The following is a 16,946-nucleotide window of genomic DNA, read 5'->3' as shown; positions in this document are numbered from 1 at the left end:
GAAGTTACAAATATTGATCAACGAAAATCGTACTACGAGACAACAGCGACGGAGAGAATTAAGTTTCGGACAGCTAGACGATAGACGAATATACTTTAGTCCGTCTGTATTCCCTCAGTATTGAGATAACCTCAGATAGCAAATATTGGCTGTACACGTTTGTTTATAATAAGACATGTTTGAGTAAACACCTGGATTATTGATGTATGAGAGTGATATAAAAATTTTTAGTTTTAGAAACATTTTTGTACTACAAATCATGAAGGTACAAATGTTTATCATGACATTTACAGAACTTCAGGGGTTAAACTAATATGGCTTATTAGTCCTCTCAATACTCAAGATAAATGTCAGCGATCGGATACTCGATTCCAATCCTTTCTATCATTTCCGTTTACCGTATCTCACGTTCAACAACAAATTACGAAAAAACTATTTTCGATTTACAAAGAACCTTATATCAAACTGTTTTTTTCACTCTTATGTATGTTAATTTTGTTTACACGGACATTTGTTTGCGTTACCCAATTAAGATTTATGCGGTTGATTATTTTTCGCTGCCACTGAAAAGAAGGTTATGAAGTCGGTCTTATTTTTTATGTGCGTCGCAAGCTTCACCAATTATGATATTTTTTTTAGGCGGTTACATATTGAGAGTAGTCCGATATTAATTGAAAAAAAAACCCTTACATTGTTGGAAGATTAGGGTGTTAAAAACTAATCTTAATGAATACATTAGGCTTTGTTAGTTCTCTAGTAAATTCGAAAGCAAAATCCATCACTATATAACTTTAAAACACTGTTCACACAAAAATAATATTTCCAGGATATTATCAATTGTTGTTACGGTGTAGTTTTAATGTTTTAAATTATATTATATCTTTTTTTTTTCGCTGGAAAATCCATGTTTGCCTGTTTCCTCCGCATAAAAACCCCTCTTTGGTTCTATATGGGTACATCTCAAAACAACCTAGCGATGATTATTAGTTGTCTAATGTAATCTAATGAACATTTTAATTATGATATATATTAATGTGAATAATTTATTTATAATACTAGACAAACAGTCATATGGCGGATCGCTAACCCCTTAGATCGTCGGTAAAAAAAGGGAAGTATCTATGCAATTCAAATACTTTTAATTACAATTAATTCATAAACATCAATATTCGAGTGCACATGTTATATGTGTATATAATATAATATTACATAATAGTGATCCGATAATTTAAATAAATAATATTATGTTTATGTTATCACTGCTTTAAAACCAGATTGAATTTTTGAGGATTCTATATGAGAATATTGGAATGTCTAAACGGCAAATGAAGCCATTTCTGGCAAACATGTAAGATTTTATGACAAACATTGAAGAAGCCTGTTTCAGTATATTTGCTTGAGGTTATGAGAATTTATTTTGGAGATAACCGCTCATGTGTCGCATCATTCATCTAAAAATGTTACTGCGCAGCCGTTAGAGATTTTCTACTAAGATTCACTAGTGTGGATATACCCTTATTGCGAAGTAAAAGATTAAGAGACACGTTTTTTTCTTTTTTAAGTTTATCAATTTGGTAAAATTCCATATTAAATAAATAAAAATAATATAATATTTTCTTAAAAAGTAGTAAAGATCGTTTTGAATGATAAATGTTTTGATGTACCTCAGTCCTTCGCTTTGTTTCAAACGCATCCCTAAGAGATTCTTGAACATGAATGGAGTCGGTTATTCGCCTGAGGTGACAGGCCGCTCTCTGCCTCGCAACCTCGCAAAATAACAAACAAAGTCCCATTATTTATAAAAGAAAACATTTTTATCGTACTACAAAAATAATATTTTTTACTGATATAACAATAAATGTCATTTTAAAGTAGTATTGTTCAATTATTAATCGGCGTATTAATTTAGTTCTTTTTTCTTAGTAGACTAAACTTATGCGTTGAACTAAGAGTATGTATCAAACAACTATTAATTATATCGCCAGTCATTGCGCCACCAATCTTGGGAATTAAGATGTTGTTTCCCTCGTGCCAGTAGTTACACTGGTTCACGTACCCTTCAAACCAGAACACAACAATACTAAGGATAACTGCTTGGCGGTAGAATAAATGATGAGTGGGGAGTACTTAACTAAATGGGCTTGCACAAAAACCTTCCATCAAGTAAATATTTTTATATAACGTATGTCTTTTTATATTATGTACGTATATTTTCTGAATTATTAGTAATGTTAAGCTTAGACAGTTATATCACAAATAAATTGATTAATTTTTAAATTAATAAAATGTGATTTAGAATTTACTCATAAAAGTAATAATTCCTTAACAAGATCAGGTCTCAAAAATATAAAACATTTACTGTATGTATTTAATCTAGTTAAAGTAAAGTAAAACTTTTAAGACGCTAACATTCAGCGTTAAGTTAAGTACATCTCAATTAACTGACTTATGGCTCAAAGTTGTTCACGCGATATGGTTTGCTTCTGACACTTGTTAGTAATTAGGTTAGAATTTATTGGATATACCAACATAATCCCCTTTCCGTGGCACAGACATCAGTGTAAAGTAACTCGTGAGATAACAGTTATAATAGCGTAGCATAGTTATAATAATATTATGAAAGGATGCTTCTTTGTTTTGCAAAATCAAATCAAATCAAAACCTTTATTCAATACAGAAGCATTATACTTACTTATTGATTGTCAAATTAAACACTACAATCGTTTCAAAATAGAAAATACCCAAACTTGAGAAGAACCGGTGAAAGATACTCAGCGGTTTTATTGTGTTAATTTGTGATTATTAACATATCTTTTGTAAAATTAATATATACATTGTCCCACAAAAGAGTTACTGACTATGCAGTCGATTAACACAAGTAACGACTTTGTATTTGGTCCTAGTTACCTTAATGTAATGTGTAATGCTATGACAATTTTTCACAAGATCATTAATATTTTTCCGTATATGCAAAAAAAAAAATAGAATATATATTGAGAAGAAACAGTTAATATCTTGATTTCTTTAAATGTTTCTTTAGATCCTAGGTTACAGGATGCCCTTTTCCGCAGCGCAAATATCTTATGGATAGCGGACTACGTTACCCCAAATAATAATACCGTAAGTCATTGTACTGTGAAATTAACTGAACTGTACTAAGAGAGCCGTATTATCATTTGCAAATAGTCTAATTTTTTTGACCATGACATTAATATAGACAGTTTTAGGATGGACATCAGCTATATTGTATAATTATGAATATATGGATGTTTGAATGGCTAATTTATGAAGCTGTCTCAATTGGGCTAAAAGTTTTCGGATTTTTGTAATAAGACACACTTAAAAGCAGTTTTAAGGTTGGCGGCGTTGTGAAACTCCCGTGACTTCAAATGAACGTAAAGCCGTTTGGCCCGCGTATAATCTTCATAGTCGTGTCGTGTTGTCGTCCCATGTCGGTATTATTTGCTCATATTTAAATATTAATAACAACGACTTTCAACTAATGAGGCTTCATTTTAGTCGCTCTTCTTCTTCTTATTATAAAGAAATAGGATCATTTCGAATAAGAATTGCAAGTAAATAAATGTTAACATCAACGCCAGTCAACATGTTATTAATATGTCCACACGACTTTAAATTATATACAATTTACTAATGCTATTATTATCACCCATATAGTTGGGCGTAGGCGGACTGTTTTAACGTGGATTTTGATAATTATGTCTCTTACAATGTTGACCTCCGTACTGATTTCGCACTTATAGCACACTTATTTCAAAAAGTTTAAAGAAAGTTCGGAAACAAAACTACAAAAATATTAATTATGTATTTCATCAGTTTGTTATTGTTAAGGGAAAGAAAAAGCATTTCTGAACATGAAGTCGTAAATCTTGGATAAACAACCTATATTGTATCAACAGAAAGACCGAAAAAGAGAATAATTAGATGTGTAACGAAGGTGGAAAATATAATATAAAAAATAAGCAATTGAAATGGAAATAGATAGGGCATATGACAAAGATAAAATAGAAAGACGTGGATATAGATTATAACAGAGTGGCATCCATGGCATGAGATAAGAAAGGTAGATAGAAGAGTTGAGGTAGATATATAAAAAGATGGACAGAAGATATTAAGAATATTGCAGGGACAATCTGGTCAAAGCACGCCAAGAGCAGCCGAAAGAGAAAAAGCAATTAATTCTTAAATAAATAAAATTGGAAAAATACATGTTTCGGTATTTAAAAAAGCTTATTTTGTATCAATAATAATTAATACTATATTTCACTTTGTCAGTAAAATCTCCTATCTTTAAGACTATGTTAAACGGTTTTATGTTTTAACACTTTTATCCTTTCATTTTTATATTAATACTAAGCTGTCTTTTAGTTTATTTTTGACTTCACCTACCTAATGAAACCTGAAAGATAAATGAAAACAAATATTATTTTAATAAACGGAAATGTTACTTTAATTACTTTGAAAACTAGAACTTTCTTGTATAGTTTATTTATTTCATTTGATTAACGTTGAGAGTAAAATTGTATTTCTTAGTCAAGATCCTCTTTAATCAAGGATTCCGTATCTTAATATTTAAAATACTGCAGCGATAGTTTAATTAATTTAATAATCATTAAACACGTTTTTTGTACGGAAATTAAGTTTCATGAAAAACTAAATAAAACATAGCAATTAAATTGGAAGCAATTTGGAAAATTGTAGATAGGGTTAATGGACAGAAATTCATCCACAAAAACATAACTGAAAAGTGACTCCATTACAGTAATGGAAAATAGTGGCCTCTCGTGTTCCTAGATTTTTTGTTTTAGTTTAGCACTGATGCCCGTTGTAGTTACAGAAATACACGTTTCAAAGCACTCTTTCATTTGGATATTTTTACTGAAACAAGCCAAAAATATTGCTTTGGTTAACATGAAGCAATAATGTTTCCAATTAATAAGGCATAGACAGGTACCTACTATGTTTTACCTAACAGGGGTGTCACGGTCTATAAATTAAACAATATAATTCTTCTACAATAATTATAATGGTAAACCTTATAATAAAATTGTTTCCATATGAACTTCATGTTTGTAATTATTTCAATTACTTTTTTTTTTTTATTTCTTATAAATTTGGAATGCTCTATTTATGGATAACAGTAATTGACTCTATGTCAACATATTTAATATACTGCTGTGTCCCTTTATAAATAAATAATAAAAATTGTTTCTTAACGTTTCATATTTAAGAATATTCAATGAATTCCAATTTTATGACTAAATTTTAAAATAGATCAGACACAATCTTCATTTGGTATGACCTTGAAAATGGAAATAGTTTGTTTACGAGAATAAATTCTGATTCAAGAAAAAAATATATGCTTCAACTGTACCCGATTCCAGTAAATCTAGGTATATATAAAATGAGAGATTATGACGCATTCTTTTTTGTACTATATTTTAAAATTATGCCATTATATGTTTTAATCTTAGATATTTATCATCAACTTAAATTAAATATTAACACTTAATGAGATATTATAATAAATATCTCATTTATTCAAAATCGAATTACTCGGGTTTAATTCACTTAGTAATTCTGATTTACATTCAACAGAAACATAATATTCAGTAAAGTACTATAATAACAGTAGATACTACAGTTTATGCAAACTCAACGGATAATTTAACGGCCGACGTTGCTTGAAACTTTGATTCTGATAAACTATGACCAGTGAGATTAATTATTACTACACAAAACATAATTATTATTGAACTTAAAACTAAATTATTATCTAAGGAGTATGGATGAAAAGAAGTTGTCTATAATATTCTTATAGATACCAATGTCAACTATATTCATAGCAGTTGGATGCTAAGCAGTTCTCTATCAATTTAATCATATTATGTTAAGAAGTTAGTCCATTACTGTAATGAAAACTGGTGTCTTTTTATTGCTAGATTATTTTTTCTTTAGCTTCGATGCCGCACTGCAGTACGCAAATACGTGGATCGCTTTCTCATTCAAGCTTTTCGGTATATATCCGTTTTTCTCAATACCGATGTTACTTAAACTAACGAGTTTTTAATCAGCTAACCAAGCAGTGGACGGTACCATAAGTCAATAAAAATATGGCTAAGTAAAATCACAAATACCACAATACAACACATATTTAATCTTATCAATAAAAATACACGGAGAAAGAAATATTTGATATATTTCATTCTTTAATACTCCATACATTCAAGATTATTTGTCAAAGTTTTCATAAATGTGATAGGACTTATTGAGTCCATAATTTTGTGTATTTATATTTACTTTATAATATAAAAATTTGCTTTTTAACTAACTGAATATCCTCTGTTGTCTGTATGTAAAGAATCTGTATACTTGATATTTAAAAAATCCCTTAGAATAGCGCACCAAAAAACTTCAAGAGCAAAATCATTCATCAAAGTGCACTGCCTGAAAAAAAATGTTCTTGATGCACGCATATTATCGGAATACTAAGTACCGACAAGTTGTCGATAAAATTATAAGTTTTTGAAGTTAAAATTTATATTTATAAATATTAAATGTCATTAAATATATTTTTTATTAGTAATATATGACGTATAAACACATAAACACATCCCTGATACAGTTTTATCACAATTACGTAGAATAGATGAGATATATATTTACAAAATGGTTAATTAACCTAGCTTTGCTTTAGTGTATTAACGCTAATAATAATTAATATTATGCTATCCGTATCGCAAACAAACAATAATAAACCTTTTCAAAAAATATATATGTCATAAATGAATTTAAAAACTGATAATAGATTTAGTAAAATTTTTATATTAAAAACAAATTCGCCACAGTTTAATTTTTTTTTAAATGGGTTTGTTTTCATTTGTCGATCTACTTTTAGCAGCTGCGCTTCCTTTGTTACTAATTTTTAACGAGACGTTTCATCAATAAACTTCTTTTGTTTTAAGTTTTTCTCGTTAGAGCCTAAATAAATTTTATCATCATTGGCCCCCTGTAATTTGAAACGTCGAAGATTTATTATATCCCATCATTTTTAAATTGAAGTATTTATTGCGATTTATAAAACGATAAATTATGTATCTGGTTGAGTTTGAAAGATAATATCGCATTAAATATATATACTCAAAGAACATACATAAAACGGTGTACTCGAATTTGACCTTGAAATTTAAATTTCATAGCTTCCAAGTAAGTTTCATTTTAAATAAGGTCGTGTGCAATGTTGTGTTGAGCCATTGTTGTAATAAGCTTAACGATAGTCTACAAAATTTACAATCGCAGCGTTATAAATTTTTATTATCATACAATTTATTTTACAGCGTGGCACCATACCAAAAAGTGGCAGCTGATTTACTTCAATGTGGAAGTCTCTCATAAAACTGACACGTGTAACTAACAGAAATGACTGCATTTTGAGGTAGTTACATGTTCCAGTGGCGAAATTAAAAATAATTAAGAAATAATAAATATATATTTTTTTCGTTTTATTCACATGAAATATATTCATGTTAAGCATTAATTGATACTCAGGGCAGAATTTATTACTATGACAGCAAACGGCTCCCGTCGTCGCCGGTTTCTCCGTATTTGTGTGTGTGTGGCGAGTATATTATATACTTCGTTATATGTAATATTGTAAGAGTAATAAAAAAAATCATTAATTGAACTTTATATTTTTATTAATTTTCCTCCAAATTTATTTATAGGTTTTCGTTATTCATAAATTTTTCAATAACCATAAATTTCGAAGTTTCACATTAGCCGGGCGTTCCGTGACGGCCTCATTTTTTTGTACAAATCATAAGTCATAGCTTTTTGTGTGTGCATTATATATGTTTTTTTTTTATTAAAAAGTATGTTTATTCTTTCTTGTACTACTTAAATAGTTTGTCCTTGTTCTCTTTTTTTTATGATATCGGTAGGCGGACGACCAAATGGGCCACCTCATGGTAAGTGGTCACCACCGCCCATAGACAATGGTGCTGTAAGAAATATAAACCATTCCTTGAAATGGGTCACCAACCTTGGGAACTAAGATGATATTTGCCTGTAGACTTCAAACCGGAACATAGAGTGCTATGTTCAGTAGTGACTGAGTACTGCTGTTTGGCGATAGAATCTCTTATGAGTGAGTGGTACCTACCCAGACGGGCTTGCACAAAGCCCCACCACCAAGTAAATTTAACGTACACAAAAACATGACAATAATAGAAAGAGTTTAAAGGTGGATTTGTGTCTTTATTTTGCATTGACATTAAATGCTTTATTGTGTACCTTTTTAATTTATATTACTGGAAAAAATGCCACAGTTTTCACTCGATATCACTTAATTTGTACATTATTATGGATGCAATGGGAGATTTAAAATGATAATAATAAATGTTATTATCAAAAATGATAAAGTTTTTTTTGTTATTGTATGATAATTTGAATTAACTGAAGAAGCTTACTGACACTGGCGTGTAAATAATATTGTAAGTAAGGAGAACAAAATACTTGAGAATGTGTGGCGCAGTGCGGTCCAGAGATGGCAATAAATCACCAGCTAAGGACTACATTATATCCGTCACTCTGATATTTACAAATAGGGAAGCAAGTTTCTTATGTCATTAGTATGAAAATTATACAACACATCGAGGGAAATGCATTAGTGTGTTGACATTTCATTTAGATTACAAGGATTTAGTCGCGTAACTGGGATAATTAAACAACAACACGTATAAATAATTATCAGAATCACAAAGCGGGGACATACTATAATATTTCCAAATATGCTAACGAGTTACTGAAAATCGTTATTTGAAACTATTGCGAATTTAGGTAAAGGGTATTTCGGTAATATTTTTAAACTTTAAATGACTAAAACTTTTCTTGAACACAGCTGAAAATAGTTTAACATGAATTCATTTCGAATATTTTGTACTGTTCTGCACAAAATATTTTACATTAAATGTATTCAATTCTAGATTTCGTTTTAAAATGGAAATTGTATTGCAAACTTCATATTTAAAAAAAATATTTTATTACTAAATGGAAATACATACTACTATTTGGAAATAAGTAAAATAATAATAAAAATTACAATTAAAATTATTGATTTGTTTTTTAGTTCTCCATTCATTTGCAAAATGTGTAAATTAATAATATTAAAAAGGAACGAAAATTCTATTTCTCTTTCCATTCACTTTACCTTTAAGTAACTTATTTAATCCAATATGGCGGATTAGATAAGTTACATAAAGGTTAACCACCCGTATAACATTTTTACGTATGCGCAACTTGTGGTCTCATAATATGCAATTAATTATATTTCCCAAAATATTTCTTAAAAAAATGCTTTCATTCATCTAAGTGGTTTGTGCTAAAAAGATTTTATTCTACATATGATTGTAAAATATTTTTTGCACATTTTGAAATACGTCATAATAAAAAATATATGAAAACTTTGTCCAAAAAAATTAATTTAAATCCACAATAGCTTAATAGGCTTTTTATCAAATGTAATTAATATTTAAATGTTGAATATTTATTTCCGTTAAAATATGATTAATAGAATAAAAAGTTAGAAAAATCTCTATCCTGATTATAATTCGTACAGTTTTATTAGATTTTGTAACGTAAACGATAAACCTTAATTGTCAGATGTGAAAAATAAATTATTAGTTTTGAAGGGGTTAAGTGAAACATTTTAGTGTCAATAATAAAATAGGAGGCGTTAGAGAAACTCACTGATCTTACTGAGCTAATTAACTTTAATTTAAATGTCAGAATAGAATAGTAGAATCTACATTCCGGGCTCGTGGAAATTTTGAGTTTAAATTAATCTTGTAAAAATTTCAAAATTTATAGATAGCTTATAAGAGCATATCTTAAATAAAGTATATTATAAATTTGATATCATCATGTAGCAGATTTCTGTAAAGATTTTATTATTTACAAAACAAAATAACACGAGAATTTCATCAGCGGACTGTGTTAACGTTCGATAATGATGCCATTATAAAATGTTTAAAACGGACTCGCGGTTAGCTTTACTTCGGCGGGAAATGGTATGACATCGATTTATTTAAACCGCGTTGAATGGTTCCAAGCCATTAACTTTTTCAATCTCAAGGGTGAGCATAAAGTGCTAGTGATAACAAGGGAGTAATTGACTTTCAATATTTCATGGATTTCAATACCAGTTCGTGTAAAAAGGGCATCGATCTTGTTTTCGAAGAAATCCTATTCCTACATCCTATTATACTATACCTGATTCATATTTACCTTTTACTTGGTGCAAGGGATTTTGTTGGAAGACTGTCTGGGTAGGAACCAAATACATACTGAGTTAGGTATTCTACTGCTAAGCAGCAATGCTTATTATTGTTGTGTTCCCGTTTGAACGGTGAGTGAACCTATGTTACAACAAGTGACATATAGGCGATAAAAGAAATTGTTAAAATTTCTTACGGCGCAAATTTATATGGACAGAGTTAACCACTTACCATACTTGACCATACAGACTTACATTTGCCAGTAAAATAATGAGCTGAGACGGCTCAGCGTGGAAGAGAATACAGCTACAAGTGTCCATCAATCCTCAAGGTGAAAGAAGCCCCAAACCTTCCCCTCAAGCGGAGATGAGACTTTGCCGAGCTATTTAGAATATATTACTTTACTTTATATTATAAGTGCAAATGTGTGTATATTGACGTATCCTTCTTTTACGTAGCAATGAATCGTTACTATTTTTATCACAGGTATATGGGTTAGAAAGGCGTAAAAAGTAGTTGTAGATTCTTATGTTAAAATACCAATATTACACCTATGAAACAATTTTTACTTTACAATTATTTAATTAATATGGAATGGAATAAACATAGCAGTGAAACGAGCCTTTTGTTCCGCCGTACACTTTTCTACCCTTTGTCTATACTTTTCGAAGCGGAAAAATGTATGTACCTTTTACAACCATGAAAGCTACAATAACGAGAATGTTATGAATATTTTATTATCAAAAATGCTTTTTGCAATACGAAAAGTAAATCAAAAATTTTACCTTTCAATTGGAACATTTTTTAAAAAAGTTTGTTTAAGAAGGAAAAATAATATTTATCTATGAACCGTTTGAAAGGTCGAACGAAGCATATTTGCACCCTCTGCGGATATCATCGTTTTCTTAAATGAAATTGTAGTTATATTGCTAAGCTGTGTATTATTTGGGTTATCTGACGTCACTGGGAAGATGAAACTAATATATACTCACAGAAATCTTGATGAGAGATCTTCATTTGTCAAGTTATACTTATCTAGTTTTACATGGACGTTTAGTTTTCTATTATCTTATTCTGTTAAACTAAGTGATGAGAAAATTAGCCCATTGAAAGTGAAACTGTATTATGTATCGCAAAATATATATCGTTAGTATTTTTCCGTAAGTGTAATTGTTAAATATATAAAGCAATAATTACGTAGCTGATATAGTTTAAATGATTATTCAACGTTTTCCTTTCCCTTGATAGACGTGTGTAAAAATATTTTGCCGAATATTAATGTCAATCTGTAAATGTCAAATTTTGAACTTTTAGCAAATAAAGAGGGTGTGATTTGATCGATTTTATGACAGGGCAATGTTTATACATGACATACGTCTAACTGTATAAATGTAAGTTCATTTCGATATCAATATGAGTTATTATTTAAAATACAAAGGTAACAAATGTTAAATCCTTGTGTGCAAAAACAAAACTGAAGCCCTTGTGAGGGAGCAATATTTACCAAGTACTAATAAAGTCATGAAGCTAACAGATAGCTACAAGTAATGGTGCCCCCGTATGTATTTACGACCACGCCATGTTGCGCCAACTTGCGTTACAACACTTACAACATTGTACTATTTTAAGCCTGTAAATTAAAAGAAGAGATAAAATGTTTTATTACTTCGTTATTTAATAAATATGATAAAAAAAAACTTTTATTTTAAGTTAACACTGGACAGATCTTCAGGACAATACAACAATGATTTTAGATACTCAAAATCAATTAAAAATATACCATTATTTTTTGTTTACGAATTAAGATATACATATATTTGCGTTAATCACAGAAAAAAATCCAATATTTATGTCGCTTATGTAAAGATAAAATATAAAATATAGTTTTTCTTCAGTAAATATAAAAATAACTATATTATACATGAGAAAGTATTCATACGAAAAAGAAAATAAATATATAACAGTAATTAAAATATATTTAGACTCATATATTGCTATCAGAGTAATAAAGATTTAATGAACAGGAAAATTAGAAAGCTTCACTCGATAAAGTACACCAAAGGTCAATCCATTACTAGCTTTTGCACACAAATTCCTTTGACACTTGTTAGTTTATCTCGTGCCTAAACAACTAGCAACTATCAATTTTCACGAACCAATTAAACGAAGCAGCGAAATAAAAACATAGAAATTAAGCGTTCAATTGCTCCGAAAAAACGCAATTGTTTAATAAAAAACAAACCAAATTAAATTGAAAAGGAATGGATTTCTAATAATCAAATTAGGAATACTCATTTGTGTTTTGATTTACTAGAAAAATTCAAACTTTATTTAAGTGGATTTTGTATTGATGAAATCAAACATTATAATTACTAGCTCTTTCGCTTGGTCATGGAAAGTAAAGATAATAAAGTACGTTTTTATGCGATACATTCGTCTTATCCAAAAATAGTTCAATAACATAAATTTATTTGTATCAGCTTGAAAGAACCTTAAACAGATCGATGAGCTGACGATTAAAGAGTCACAACGAAATATCAAAATTTGGAATATTTTATTTCTAATGCGCGTTACGGAACAAATGTGTTTACAAGTTTTAAATCTCTTTATTGTAAACAATAACTATAACCAATAAAATTATCTTTCGGTAAAACTGTTAGAGGTATTTTTCTATAATAAATTGATTTAATTATAATATTTTTATTATTTAGTTCATTACAACTTTAATTCACGATAACATTATTTTTTAATAAAACTCATGTATAGTTTTATTAAGGGCATCAAGATCTTATAGCACGGAATGCAACCCTTAAACTATATGTATAATATATTGCATGATTAATTGATGCCAACATTCCTAACGTTGGAATAAATTTCTAATACAACAATATCACGAAATTTATTTTAATAATCAAAGAAAGAACAATATATTGACAGTAATAATATATTATTTTTGACTAGCGCTGATAATAAGTTTCCCAAGTCTTTGGCTATCATAAAATGTATTGAAAACATAAATGGTAAAGTAATTTTCGAGCAAAATAAATGGTTTTATATAGATGATTACGTTCTGTAGTGCCGAAGTACCGAAGTAAATACACAGTAAATACACATATTTACATTAGCGGGCATGCGGGTCGATTTGAAACAGAACAAAATACTTACGTATCTTCCACAGATAAGATCTAGTGAGATATATTTATACAAAATGGTACTAAATACTCAAAAATTGATATTTAAGAATTTGTGATTTTACGTTACATCTAGAAGTTATTTTTTTAGAAGGTGTAGTTAATGTGGCATTAACATATCACCTCTAGTAAATAAAGGGATCAGATGAGTAATCAGTCAGGTTTTTAAATATTTTTATTTTCATAATACCGAGGATAATATGATAAAGCATATCTTTGTTCACATTATTTGTCTTATTTTAAAATAGTCCACTATTATTTAAGCTCATTTAAATAAGCACTTTATTAAATATTTTAAAAAATAACTTAAAGTGTCAACTGACACTGCCTTCCATTAACAGCTAGTACGCAAAAGCATCGGATTTCTATTTCAATTTAAGCAGTGGTGTATTTTGTTTCTAGAAATTTGTTCAATATTGAGTGATATTTATTTCTATTTCGTAGAGTATTTGATTTTGAATGAACTTGTATGTATGTTCATTTTTATGCTAACTTTATAGAGGCTTTAAAGAATGAAATTTTGAGTCGGTTTCATAGCAAGTTCTGGAGTTTCATAGTCTACGAATTCTCGGTCTTCTTAATATATAAATATTATAATAAGGTTTTTTGATTGGTACAAACCTCAACCTTTTTCGTTAATCAATTTGTATATTGTTGACTTGGGCGGTCCTTACATAAGCACATTAATTTACATAGATGTGCCTGAAAAAAAATGCAAAGATTTTATTTTTTTCAAATATCATTTTCACTTTGAACTATAAAAGTTGTTACATTAATCTCAAGCAGGAGGTAAATAAAAATTCAAGTTCTATAAATTGAAGTCTGCTTACTTTACTACTTGGTACAAAAATTTGATTAAAAAAAATGTACTTTATATTTTACGTTTCATGCAAAAATGAAGACGTAATTATACCATGAAATGTAATTTAAATTGCACAGAAATGTTTTAAATAATTTGGTCATATCTTTTTTGTGCAGACTTAAATGTACGAAAGGGTAATGTAAATTCCTCTTTTAATTCGTCCACTAGAGGCAGTATAAGGGAACTATCACGTAGCTCTTGTGAAGCACGTAGTCTGTTTGATGCCTACTTTATTACCGCTTTGGTCGTTGCATCGCGCTGCACTAAGCATTCCTTTCTAAAGAATCACGATAATTTGCTGAGACTTCGTGAATAAGGATGGCTGTATTCCTAAGTATATTGCATTCTTTGTAGAGTTTTTATAGTCGTCTTAATTTTAAAAGAGGTCGCATTGTCCTAATATAAATTATCATAATAGATCAAAGAAATATTCAGCAAACCTATAACATAATTTAGCACATGAAACATTAAAGATTTTTGTTTTTATGATTTCGCTGGATAAACATCTTTACGTGTTTTTTCCACATAACCCCCTTGTATGCTACCGCGAAGTCCTAAGATTGACCCACCTATGCATACCTCCAAGCAAGAGTGGTTCCCCCGTCAGCGGTGGCACTCTTTCATTCACACTTCACAGCCTCTTTCTGCGATATGATATTTTCTTAGAAGGAGACCACTTTCTACTAGTATTTCTCACTATCGTGCATGGTGTTTATCACGCTCGGCAGCGAGACAGCTCACCCTATCATGGCCACCAGAGAATGGCGCTGATGTCGCCATGCAGCACGTTCCATCTAGGTGTGACACGTTGTACACGATGGTGTGTTACATTCGTGGCAGGAGGGTGTGACCTGGCGGAAGGTCGACTATCCTACTCCGGTGCCTACCGAAGCAACCATCTCTGGTAATCAATCTTTGAGATATCCTAGTTTTTTATTCCACTGAAATGTAATTTCTATGCAATATAACAAATATACAATATGATAAAATTGTGACAAGATTTAATTATAATATGTATGCACGAAAAAAGAGCCCGTATTGATTTTTTGAGCTTTCATTTTCGTTTTTAATTTCGTAAATCCTCTTAAAGACAATTTTCGCTGATAAAATCTTTTCTTTTTGTAACGACATCGCAGAAAATAATTAAGTACGCGGAAAGGAAGCTTACCTTGCGTTATTTACTTTATATTAGTAAACGATCTGTCATTCCCATTCCTAGTTCAATTCTTACATTACTTCGAATGTTCAGTATTTCACAATACATTTTCCACACCTATGAGTCTCGTAAGTAGAACATTTGTAACAACTCAATGATTTTTAATATTGTTCTTCGAATGGATGTAGTCAATTCGCGCGCTGTAATTGATTTCAATAAGAATTGTTAGCTCGCTCACAGAGTCTCTGCATTTCGTCGGAACTTTCATAAAGACTGATCAATCGAAATTCAGTGAAAACGGATTTTCGCCAGCGAGGAATTGAATTTATTAGCTCCCGTTATATTGGCTTCAATGTAAGGATATTCATTGTGCAGTATGCACACAATGAGGTATTTGATATGGATAATATGATTTTAATCTGGTTGACCATAAATAATATCGTAGAGGAATTTGTAAATTTATAGAGTATATGTTTTCAATTTTTAGTAATTTGTTGTCATTCATTACTCATTGAATATGACTTAAATTAATCTTATCTAATATTGTAAATGCGAAAATGACTTTGGCTGTTTCACGTTCACGTCTTAATTACTCAATGGGTCATCGTGACGTTTTGCATACATACGTATTATCTTGTTGGGGGTACAGAAAAGAGCACATGGTGTCTCACACCTGACCCCAACCCGCGTCACGCGTGGGCTCGGAGCCGCGGTTTTACAATATTGTATACTTTTTTTGTACAATGTTATGGACTACTGCATGGTTAGCAACAAATGTTAACGCCAATATATAATTACTATATAAATAAAGATATATTATTATTGAGTATTATTTAATAGCATTATAAGGTTTCAATGTTTCAATGTTGAAATATAAAATGGTTACATGTATACTTAATGCTATAATGTATTTCTATGATTTTGGTAGATGTAGATTTTTTCCTTACCAATATTGGTCACACAGTCATTTTCGATGAAAAATAGTTAAATTCTAGATGCGGATTTACGTTTTTTACCAAGGTACAATAGGGTGTTAACATTAACAAGTACCTAGTACTCCGAAGCTCGAGTTCTATATTCTAATATATTCTGAGAATATGAAATAAAACTCGTCAACTTTTTACTGGTCACATACGGGCTTAATCCAGAACCCCAGATCTGCAGTCTAATAACCTTGCCACTAGGGTATCGAAGTAGTCTTTCTTTATAATATTGATGGCGTTAAACCATGTGACTTTATGCAAGGTTTTCGAGCAGCACTGGATATTGTGCGTGTCAAATATAATATAAAATTTTGTAGACTATAAATTCTCTCATAAATCTTACCATTTAGTATTATAATTGATGGTTCACGTAATTTTGAGCGCGTAGCACCTCAATTGAAATTGAAATCGTGCGGTTAACGGCCTCATAAAGTTGGTTGAGATGTGATCAAAGTTTTC

The sequence above is a fragment of the Vanessa atalanta genome, chromosome 11, assembly GCF_905147765.1.
Source record: "Vanessa atalanta chromosome 11, ilVanAtal1.2, whole genome shotgun sequence".
NCBI classification, from domain to species: Eukaryota; Metazoa; Arthropoda; class Insecta; order Lepidoptera; family Nymphalidae; genus Vanessa; species Vanessa atalanta.
This window is presented reverse-complemented; position numbering follows the sequence as displayed.